The sequence below is a fragment of the Berghia stephanieae genome, chromosome 1 (genome assembly GCF_034508935.2).
Source record: "Berghia stephanieae isolate SIO BIC M18660-M18661 chromosome 1, UCSD_Bste_1.3, whole genome shotgun sequence".
Taxonomy (NCBI): domain Eukaryota; kingdom Metazoa; phylum Mollusca; class Gastropoda; order Nudibranchia; family Aeolidiidae; genus Berghia; species Berghia stephanieae.
Window position 1 is genome coordinate 23,254,970 of NC_088360.1, and position 12,259 is coordinate 23,267,228.

At 36.9% G+C, this 12,259-nt stretch overlaps 1 protein-coding gene across 1 annotated transcript in view; it reads right to left on the minus strand.

Moving 5' to 3' along the window:
* Positions 1-9,849, minus strand: part of LOC144970547 (alpha-(1,6)-fucosyltransferase-like) — a 54,350-nt gene extending 44,501 nt beyond the window's left edge. Inside the window, exon 1 of the mRNA XM_078910302.1 lies at positions 9,664-9,849. The gene's annotated coding sequence lies outside the window, so the exon portion shown is untranslated. The remainder of the gene's footprint in view (positions 1-9,663) is intronic.
* Positions 9,850-12,259: the final 2,410 nt, after the last annotated feature.

Sequence of the window (12,259 nt, forward strand, 5' to 3'; positions counted from 1 at the left end):
AGTAGTAGTAATAGTAATAGTAGTAGTAGTTGTAGTAGTAATAGTAGTAGTAGTAGTAGTAGTAGTAGTAGTAGTAGTAGTAGTAGTAGTAGTAGTAGTAGTAGTAGTAGTAGTAGTAGTAGTAGTAGTAGTAGTAGTAGTAGTAGTAATAGTTGTTGTAGTATCGTTATCATTATTATCATCATCGTCGTCATTATTATTATTAGTGTTATCATCATCATCATCATCAATAATATGATTATATTAGTAATCAATGTCGCCTGTTTTTACTATTTTGTCTTCGGGGTTTGGCTTACAAAATACTAGATGTACTTATTTGACATTTATTATCACCTGTATGTTATCGTAGTGTGTAATATTGACAATCAATTGGACACAATCAAACATGGCAGGTAAACAAATCCACGAATGACACTAACACAATGAACAAACAATGATCCTATTTATAACATGACATTGGCACAAGAATGAGTTGTTCGAAACTGAATTAAATCTTATGAGATAACGAACGTGGGAGAGGCTATTCATTCACTGTACGCTCTCTCTCGCCAGCGACGAGCACAATAGAAACAGTTGAGTACGACTAATACCATTGTTGGAAATGGGTTTGAGAGATGGTGGTGGTAGAAGTCGTTGAATTATTATTATTATTATTATTATTATTATTATTATTATTATTATTATTATTATTATTATTATTATTATTATTATTATTATTATTATTATTATTATTATTATTATTTTTTTATTATTATTATTATTATTATTATTATTATTAGTAGTATAGTAGTAGTAGTAGTAGTAGTAGTAGTAGTAGTAGTATAGTAGTAGTAGTAGTAGTAGTAGTAGTAGTATGGTAGTAGTAATTGTAGTAGTAGTAGTAGTAGTAGTAGTAGTAGTAGTAGTAGTATAGTAGTAGTAGTAGTAGTACTAGTAGTAGTAGTAGTAGTAGGTAGTAGTAGTAGTAGTAGTAGTAGTAGTAGTAGTAGTAGTAGTATAGTAGTAGTAATAGTAGTAGTAGTAGTAGTATAGTAGTATAGTAGTAGTAGTAGTAGTAGTATAGTAGTAGTAGTAGTAGTAGTAGTAGTAGTAGTAGTAGTAGTAGTAGTAGTAGTAGTAGTAGTAGTAGTAGTAGTAGTAGTAGTAGTAGTAGTAGTAGTAGTAGTAGTAACAAAAACTTTCCGCTATGTCCATTGAGTAAGAGTTGGACGCTATCCCGAAAGAGCAACCGTCCGTTGCCAAGCGACAAATAACGAAGTCAGTGATCGAATGGTAAATAGTCAATTGTGCACCACATAGATATGTTTACTACCTCAGTCAACTCAGATGTGAACGAAAACGAGGCCATATTATGCAGTGATAGATATTTTAATTATACATGTGCTTTTTAAGGGCCGAGATTGTTGTAAAGCGCTTTGAGCACGTTAAGTGGGTATTGCGCTATATAAAAGCTCAAGTTTTTTTGGTCCAAAATCGACATTTATAGGGAATGAGATTAGCGGAAGAGTAGCGTCCCTTGATTGGACGTCACCCATAGTCTGTGACGTCACCGGCGGAAAAGTTATTAGAGAGAAAACATCATATTGGTTGTGCGCATGCGTCTCTCGTCTGAGGAGATGTGTCTCATTTTATATATTACGTGTTGCAGTTCGTCAGGGCGCCTTTGTAAAGCGCTTTGAGCACGTTTAGTGGATATTGCTCAAACTCACGTTTTGGGTTAGGCTTTTTTTATTTTGGGGGGGGGGGGGGGGGGGGGGGGGGGGGGTTGGGAGGGGGGGGGGCAGTTGTGTTTTGGAAGAGGGGAAGGGGGGGGGGGGTAGTAGCTCAATGTTTGTCCATCCAATCCACATGCAACTGAATCTTGTTTGGCGCCGCGTGACTTTAGATTTATTTGATGACCCTCGTGTCCAAAGGATCGGATATTATACGGTATAATACAGCATTGTCGCGGTGGCGTTTAGTAAACTGAAATACACACTAGCATCTTCAGGCAACAAAAGTGACCCATCGTCTCAAAACGGTATTATGTCGGAACGAACCAGATGCTGAAAAGGTGAGTTTAATGTTAAAATTGGTCAAAAATACAAATTATTGGCATCAGCACCCTAAAATAAGGTATCCATTCTCATCAATAAAACATACAAACTCAACACAAGTCTGATATTTCTGGCTATAAATTCAGTTTCCAACATCTTAACCATCCCGACTTAATACCGTTTTGAGGCGAAGGTCACATATTATAAAATTAAATGAAATTCCCTTTATTCATCCCATAGGGGAAATTTGTCTCTAGGGTCTATTCCAAGGGAAGACTGGAATAACACAGGCGTCAGCCGCAATGCAGCGACGTAAATTGAGCTAGGGAGAGATGACTTGCTCAAGGTCACACAGCGCAGCGGGTAATCGAACTCGGTACCTTTTGGGTACGAAGCAAAGACCGTACCGCTGAGCCACGCTGTCCCGATGATCATCGATTCATTGATTGATGGGTTGATTGATTGATTGATGGATTGGTTGGTTGGTTGATTGATGGATTGGTTGGTTGGTTGATTGATGGATTGGTTGGTTGATTGATGGATTGGTTGGTTGATTGATGGATTGGTTGGTTGGTTGATTGATGGATTGGTTGGTTGATTGATTGATGGATTGGTTGGTTGGTTGATTGATGGATTGATTGATTGATGGATTGGTTGGTTGATTGATGAATTGGTTGGTTGATTGATGGATTGGTTGTGGGATGTTGATTGATGGATTGGTTGGTTGGTTGATTGATGGATTGGTTGATTGATTGATTGATGGATTGGTTGGTTGGTTGATTGATGGATTGGTTGATTGATGGATTGGTTGGTTGATTGATTGATGGATTGGTTGGTTGGTTGATGATGATGTTGATTGATGATTTGGTTGATGATTGATGGATTGGTTGGTTGTTGTGATGATATTGTATTGATGGATTGGTTGGTTGATTGATGGATTGGTTGGTTGATTGATTGATGGATTGGTTGGTTGATTGATGGATTGGTTGATTGATTGATGGATTGGTTGGTTGATTGATTGATGGATTGGTTGGTTGGTTGATTGATTGATGGATTGGTTGGTTGATTGATGGATTGGTTGGTTGATTGATGGATTGGTTGATTGATTGATGGATTGGTTGGATTGATTGATGGATTGGTTGGTTGATTGATGGATTGGTTGATTGATTGATGGATTGGTTGGTTGATTGCTGGATTGGTTGGTTGGTTGATTGATGGATTGGTTGATTGATGGATTGGTTGATTGATGGATTGGTTGGTTGGTTGATTGATGGATTGGTTGGTTGATTGGATTGTGGATTGGATTGTTGGATTGATGGATTGGGTTGTGTTGATGATTGTGGATGGTTGGTTGATTGATTGATGGATTGGTTGGTTGATTGATGGATTGGTTGGTTGATTGATTGATGGATTGGTTGGTTGGTTGATTGATGGATTGGTTGGTTGGTTGGTATCTCCATCTGTATCACTTCCTGTGCCAACTACACTCATTTGAGAGGGATAAAAGGAGAGAGGGAGAGATAGATAGATAGAGAGAGAGAGAGAGAGAGAGAGAGAAGAGAGAGAGGGGAAGAGAGAAATAGAGAGAGAAGATGTGTGTGTGTGTGTGTGCGCGTGTGTGTGTGTGTGTCTATGCGCGCGCGGTCGTATGTGTGCGAATAGGAACGAGTGACTGGATTAAAAGAATATACCAAAATATGATCGACAGATGGATAGACAGACACAGACAGACAGACAGACAAACAAACAGTTAGACATGAAATAATAGTGCTCAACTTTTTTATAAAAGGAGCTATTTATAAAATATTTCAAGTATAATTATGATCAACTTCTACCATATTGTTTCGAGCATTCGTTCTCATCAGGAAGCAAATACTCGAAACAATATGGTAGAAGTTAATTACTTCTTGAAATATGTTATAGATATATATATATAGATAGATAGATAGATAGATAGATAGATAGATAGATAGATAGATAGATAGATAGATAGATAGATAGATAGATAGATAGATAATAGATAGATAGATAGATAGATAGATAGATAGATAGATAGATAGATATATAGATAGATAGATAGAAAGGATCAGGGAGAGAGAGAGAGAGAGAGAGAGAGAGAGAGAGAGAGAGAGAGAGAGAGAGAGAGAGAGATAGATAGAGAGAGAGAGAGAGAGAGAGAGAGAGAGAGAGAGAGAGAGACGAATGAATGTTTTGTCGAGAGCAAACGTGCAAACATGCACACACACACACACACACACACGCGCGCGCGCGCGCGCATACACACACAAACACACACACATACAGAGACAGTATGGGACGGACGATAAGCAAGCAATGTCCTTGAGCTACTTGGACGAATTCCTGTGAGAATGTTTGAGATCTTTGTATAGAAATGCCTATGAAGACCAGACCAGGCCACGCCAATACACCGTGGGTCAATTCCATACAATCTTATCTATCGGACACTTACCTGCCTGGTCAATATTGCTTGCTATAATATATGCGGCTAAAATATTGCGGCTATGTGGTCTAGTGGTATGACACTCGCTTTCGGATCGGAAGGTCCTGGGTTCGAGCCTCGCGCTCGGCGCATAGTTGAGTCCTTGGAAAAGGCCATTTACTCACATTCTCTCACCGTACTCAGGTGTAAAGTGAGTACCTGGCCGTTAACAGCGTTGTCTTTGTCCGAAAAATGGTAATATCGCCTAACAGGCGTCATATCCCGTCCTACATGTTAAATGTTGCTGTTGACCAGGGACCCATTGTAAAGCGCTTTGAGCACGTTTAGTGGATATTGCGCTATATAAAAGCTCAATTTTTAAAATAAACTGTCTGTCAAAACCTGGTTTGTTTTATTCGTGTTGTTTTTGTTTTTTTCTTGGTTTTTTTTTTTTTTTTGTTTTTTTGTGGTTTTTTTTATAGGTTGGCTTTTGTTTTGTTTTGTTTTGATCTTTGGGGGATTTTTGTCGTGCTCTCTTGCGAGGGGGGGAGGGGGGGGGGGTGGTCGGTTTACTTTTTTTTTTTTAATGTCAGGGAGGGGGGCGGGGGAGGGAGGAGGGAGGATGGCCTAACTTGATAAGGGACCACCGCGACAACATGGTATGTTTCACTATAAACTAGGATATATAAGAACATTGAGGTAAAAATGCACGGAATGAGGACATTTCAGTTATTTGTAATTTAAGAGACAAAACTCATTATCCTCAATGAAGCCATTTATTTGAACTCAAATTTTATAAGTAAAGAATAGAATCTAATTTCACCCCGACAAAAAAATGACTGTTTAGAGATGATTGGTCACATATATCGATATATTAAAATCCTCAACTTATCAAAACGACTTAAACTTGAGAGTCAAAAATGACTTTGAGGAATATTTACCAAGCTTAACTCCATCGGATCCATTATTTCATTTGATTACCAACCCAAAGAAGTGTTGAGAGTATAATTACTGTATTAAATAGGCGACGGAGGCAGGACGAGGATGGGGAGGAGGAGTAGGAAGCCAAAGGAGGAGGAGATGAAGGGGAGGAGGACGAGGAGGTGAAAGAGAGAAGGAGGTAAAGAGTATGGGGTAATGATGATGATAAGGAGGAAGACGAGGAGGTGAATTAGGAAGGGGGGGGGAAGGGAGAAGAGATGAAAAGGAGAAGAAGAAGAAGAGGAGTAGAAAGAAGAAGAAGAAGAAGAAGAAGAAGAAGAAGAAGAAGAAGAAGAAGAAGAAGAAGAAGAAGAAGAAGAAGAAGAAGAAGAAGAAGAAGAAGAAGAAGAAGAAGAAGAAGAAGAGAAGAAGAAGAAGAAGAAGAAGAAGAAGAAGAAGAAGAAGAAGAAGAAGAAGAAGAAGAAGAAGAAGAAGAAGAAGAAGAAGAAGAAGAAGAAGAAGAAGAAGAAGAAGAAGAAAAGAAGGAGGAGGAGGAGGAAGTAGAATACGAGGAAGAGGAGGAGAAGACAGAAGAGGAAGAAAAAGAGGAGAAAGAGGAGGAAGAGGAAGAGGAGGAAAAGGATGGGAGCCAGTGGAGGAGAAGGAGGAGGCAGCACAGATAAAAAGCCATCAATACAAATGGCAAGTCTCACATTGTGTGGCTATAAAGTAAAAGCCAGATGAAATAAATTCAATTTTAAGTCTAAATGATCAGAATACAATGAAAGTATTTAATCAATTTAATTCAAAGTTCACAATTTCAAAGTCGAATTCAATCTTAAATATTAAATTAGATTTAGCCTGATGTCTTTCGGGATGGTGATTAGCTCTCCTGTTTAGGCTTGTATGTTGCAATTAATGAACAATAATGAAAATAACTGCTTTGTTTTTGTTTGTTTTTAAGGGCTTCCCGGCGCTTGCAACACATTTAGGTTATATCAGCACCAGCAAAAAGGAAGAAAATGGGATAGTAAAATGTTCCAGAACTACAATTGAATCACCCAGGAGAAATGTAAGACCTTTGAAAAAGGACGAAATACAAACACGGAATGAATCAGGGTCACAATTTCTTCAGCCAAAACAATAAAAACATTACAAAAACAATACAAACCCAAAAAAAAGTCAGACAGACAGCAAAGAAGTATTTGGCACATCTTATCCGCTCATCATGCGAGGCTATGTGGTCTTGTGGTATGAAACTCACTTTCGCTCGGTGCATAGTTGAGTCCTTGGAGAAGGCTACTTACTCACATTAACTCACCATACTCAGGTGTAAAATGAGTACCTGGCCGTTAACAGCGTTGTCTCTGTCCGAAAAAATTAATACATCACCTAACAGGCGTCATGTCTCGTCTTAAATGTTAAATGTTGCTGTTGACCAGGGACCCCTTCTAAAGCGCTTTGAGCACATTAAGTGGATATTGCGCTATATAAAAGCTCTTTAAAGCTCTTTAGAAATGCGATCTTGAATCCTCCAACCCCCACCTCTTTTGCTATGGATAACAATTCACTGTGATGAACTTTTCCTCCTTTCTTATAGTTATAGCCGGTATGGGATGAATAAAGGGAATTTTATTTTATTTATTTATTTTATTACATATAGGTTTCAATTTCATTCTAACCTGGCAGTAGCAGTAAAGTACCCAAGGCTTCAATGAAGATTTCTATTTTTAACAGAGTCCATTAGAACCATAAATAAGACCCATGGAGTTTGAGTTTATCACCAAGTCTTACGCGTTAAATGGATGCAAGTAATTGCTTGCTTCCTTTGAAAAGAATGGCAGTGCATAGTACTCTCAGCCAATTCCAATAGATTCAGCTACCCAATCACTGGTAGGTGGTCAAAGGGGTCATGAAAAAATGCCCAATGATAAAGTCCCTTGATTAAATGCGTTGACAAAAGAAGGTTTAAATTTAAAGCTAACAAAATTGACATATGTGAATAAGCCGGATATTTCCCATATAATCAGATTCTTGTAAGAATCAAGGACCATTCTCAGATATATAAAGAAATGTCTCCTGAATAACTGACAAGATCTAAAAAATAACACTGAGAATGAGCTTTTTGAGCTTTTTTTTATATAGCCTAATATCCACTAACTGTGCTCAAAGCGCTTTACAAGGGGTCCCTGGCCAACAGCAACATTTAACATGTAGGACGGGACATGATGCCCGTTAGGTGATATGATCATTTTTTCGGACAAAGACAACGCTGTTAACGGCCAGGTACTCATTTTACACCTGAGTACGGTGAGAGAATGTGAGTAAAGAGTCTTTTCCAAGGACTCAACTATGCGCTGAGCGAGGCTCGAACCCAGGACCTTCCGATCCGAAAGCGAGTGTCATACCACAAGACCACATAATCGCATAAGGAGAAGGATTCTTTGTCACAGTAAATCCAAAATGCTTTACTATAAGCAAAACAGAAGGATATATTCTTATTACAATTCTACACATTTTGGTACTTGAGGTTTAAATAGAAAGCATCTGATCTGCATTTTTTTTTTCTTTTTTTTTGGTAAGATCAGAAGGAAATATTCTTATTACAATTCTACATATTTGGGTACTTGAGGGTGAAATAGATATCGATAGCATCTGATCTGCATTTTTTTGTTTTGTTTTGGTAAGATCTTTTCTTGTTAAATGTTGACCAGGAAAATGGAATAAAAGGGTGGTGGGTTTGGGGGTAACTAAGGTTTAGATTAAAAAACTAAAAACTGACGGCATGAAAATACTTAGAAAACAAAGCACATTTCAGTATTTAATCTCTAACCACATAATGCCATTTTAAACCACCAATATGATTATGTAAACCTTTACAAGACTCCTACGTACCGATCCGTCGAAATCCAAACATGTGAACAGCAAGGTTATGCTAGAGCATATTATAGCCTAAGTAATAGAGCTCAGCTTTTCATTTGTTCAAAAAATGATGTATTCTCCAGCTACATAAACTTCAATCACCACCATAAAATTTGTTTGTTTTTTTTAAATACAAGTTGCTCAGTCCTGATGAATAATTTATAGATAGAAGCAGTGAGTTTAACACTTAATTGTTCAGCTCCCAGCTCCAATTAACCACGTAAGGACAATGTTTAAATTGTGAATTTACCTCAAAATAAATTATTTTCAAGACAAAATTAGTCATCAAAATTATCCAGGTCAAGAGAGGGAATTTCCTCTAAGAAATCAGAACCTGAACAATTAAAATCAAATGTTTTAATTTTAAAAAATTCTTAGAGGTTTTCTCACCAACAGTTAGGACAGTGTGTGCCACTTTAGCTTTTCTGCACCAAATTGATTTATTTTTAAATTATGAAAACATAATCGGGTGTATAATGTATAGCTTGCCAACACCTCATACACTGATAACATCCCGACATTTTATGTGTTGGCTGATTATATTGGAAAATGATTGTGATTTTCCTTTTTCACAAGAGCCAAATATGTCTTACCTAGGTTTGAGCATTATTATTGATACTTGTCAAGACATAACGAAATATTAAAAAAAAAAACACTATATGTGACTAATTGCCCCAAAATGGTATTATGCCGGCATGTAGCCTACATGACACAGAAAAAAATGAATTTATGTCAAAATTATGCAACTTGAGTGACATTAACTTGTCTCATTGAATAGAACGAATGTCATTTGATGAAATTCAAAGAGCTAAAATTTTGTGATTTTTTAATATAATATATAAAACGGCCTATGCCCGAATGCGCCAGAAAACGAATATCAATTTTTAAATAAAAATAAAAATCGCTTTTAAAAATAGCATAGTGAGAAGAACCTGAAGTGAAGCTAATATAAATCCATTTGGTTAGCAGTTCAATAGTAAAACAAAAACAAAACACAACCAAAAAAAAAAAAAAAAGTAAAAGATGCCATGGTCCTCCTCCCTATTGTCCAACTGAGTGACGATCGAGATTGAAATGCAGAATAAAAATAAACAAAGAGTGAAAATTAAGAAAAACATGACAAGATTCATCGTATCAGAACCATTTTACGGAGATCCAATTTTCGTCGTATCTATTTTGACTGGAACTCTAGAAGCATCACAAAATGTCTCTACACTACGAGTACGAGTTTATCCCTTATCATCAAAATCAAAATCAAGAGATGATCCGGACTATCACAGCAGACAACATTTTCATTTTATCATCGAAGGTTTACTTAGCTCATCAACCTATTTAAATACTTACATTAATTTAACACTCTGGATCAAATCAAATCCATCATCATAGAATGCACACTAGACAATGCGAGATCACAATTTCTTTTTTTTTTTTTTTTTCTTCCTATCCTTGTGTCTGGAACTTGATTCTGGAACCAAGACAAGGGGCGTCCACCTCTCGGCTCTCTGACTTTTTTTAATGCCAAAAAGAGTGATTAGAGTTGTCGTTCTTATTTTACTTCGCATCTAAATGAGGCCAAAATTATACTACTAAGTCGACTGAGGTTATTAAGCTGTCATTAGCCAAGTTAATGTCCATTACCTATATTTATTATAAACCTGAGCATGGTTAACATAACAATGTGCGTCCACAAGTGGGACTTTCAGGCTACAAGTCACAAACCGAGCGTCAAACCACTGGACCATATTGATATGATTTAAATCGACGGGCACCTGTTTGCAGGTCTGATCAGACTACGTCCTGTGTCCAGTGACATCTATAGAGCCCAAACTGTTATGGGCTCATTGTTGTTGTGGAAATACTCTCAAACCCACGGAAAAATAATATTGCTCAATACGTGCGCGTCGATGTAAACGGTTTCTGGGCAAAATTGTAGGGAGGTCGGGAGGGGGTGGGGGTGGGGGTAAAGCAGTTGTTTTGTGGAGTAGCTGAAATAATTTAATAATCCTATTTCAACCCCCCCCCCCCCCCCCACTTTTTATTTTTTTGGTTGATGAACTTTTTAATTTATATGCTGACAGGACATACCAATCAACTTGTTTCGAGTGAGCCACTTTGACAAATATATGACCATGGTTAAATAATAATAATATATACAAGATTCAAGTTGAAGTTTTAGTTTATTTATAGACCTTCGCAGATAATATAATTTACAATAAAAATGTTGTTAAATTATAGATAGATAAAATCAAACAAGTAGATTGACAGAAAGACACATTTAGAGTTGAATCAAATTATAGATAGATAAAATCAAACAAGTAGATTGACAGAAAGACACATTTAGAGTTGAATCTAAATTATAGATAGATAAAATCAAACAAGTAGATTGACAGAAAGACACATTTAGAGTTGAATCTAAATTATAGATAGATAAAATCAAACAAGTAGATTGGCAGAAGACACATTTAGAGTTGAATGACATAGACATTGAGCTGGTCCAACTGACCCAAAGAGCAAAGAAAATAACGCTTCGGTGGATCGTAGAAAATGAAATCTCTGACACCCTATCTAAATTTGGAGCAAACAAGCCCCAAAAAGAAAACAAGTATGAAATGTGTGAGATCAAATCCCTTACCCAGACCCAAAGCTCTGTGGAACAAGAAGCACCCAGAATATTACATTATATCAAAAGACAAGATCAAGTTGCCATATTGTATTCGCTGAGGGCATATCGTCCCTGGCATCACTTGTTCAAAACATTTAAAATTGGAGAAACAGACATTTGTGAATGTGGAGAGGGAAAGCGGGATACCACACATGTTTTGCAGGACTGTACAAAGTACAATGAGCAAAGAAACAACCATTTGGCCCGAGATGACCTTACTAAAGTACGAGCTTGGGGAGACCACAGCGTTCCTACATCTTGTTGACCTTCACTCATAAAGACATCGTGAGGGGAAAGAAGAAAAAGAAAAAGAAGAAGAGGAGGAGGAGAAGAAGAAGAAGAAGAAGAAGAAGAAGAAGAAGAAGAAGAAGAAGAAGAAGAAGAAAAAGAAAGAAAGAAAGAAAGAAAGAAGGAAAGAAAATACTCACACACATAGATTACCTTTGTAGTCTGATGCTCCTGCCCCTTCCCCAAACCCCATTCCTATTCATGATTCATGAAATCTCCTCATCCTCCTTTTTTCACAGCTGTTTAACCAAATTAAATTCATATTTTCTTGTATTTTTTTTTTTTTTTGTAACTAAGTCTCTCTAATACTAATATATTATATTTATCTGTTGTTGTACGTTCCTGCATTTTAAAACCTTAATAAACCCAAACATAACTTTTGGTCTTTTTCTTTATTACTTGGACATGATGTCTTTTTTGGATAGACTTAGTTAATTATTTATTCCAATAATAACTTTACCTGTAAATCCTAAAAACAACAGGTTTATGATTTATTATAACTCAATGTGTTGCCTCTTTATTATGCCCAATAACTTGTAATACTATTCACTCTTGCTGCGACTCCAACTGCAATGCTTTGTTTTTTTTTTGTGCCAGTATTCTCTGGAAATTCCAACAGCATCGTCGCCATTTTTATGGATCAAAGGCATTATTTAATTTGAATGTCTGATGACATAACGGGCATGATTGAACATCGTTTTAATGGACACAATTGTGCGTTGGTTTGGAAGTACATTTTCCATTACAAAAATGAGCATAAAAATTGGGTTATCAGGCCAGCAAATAAGTACATGTCGACAGCACTATATGCCCCCCCCCCCCCCCCCCCCCCCCCCCCGCCACCCTCTCCCCAAACCAACCAAATAAAAAAAATATTTTTAATTAATTAAAAACAGAATGTAGAATAAATTTAAAAAACGCGAACGGAAAAGACAGACAGTTCAGCTATGACGTCACACATCATTCGATTTATTCAAAACAAGTACGATA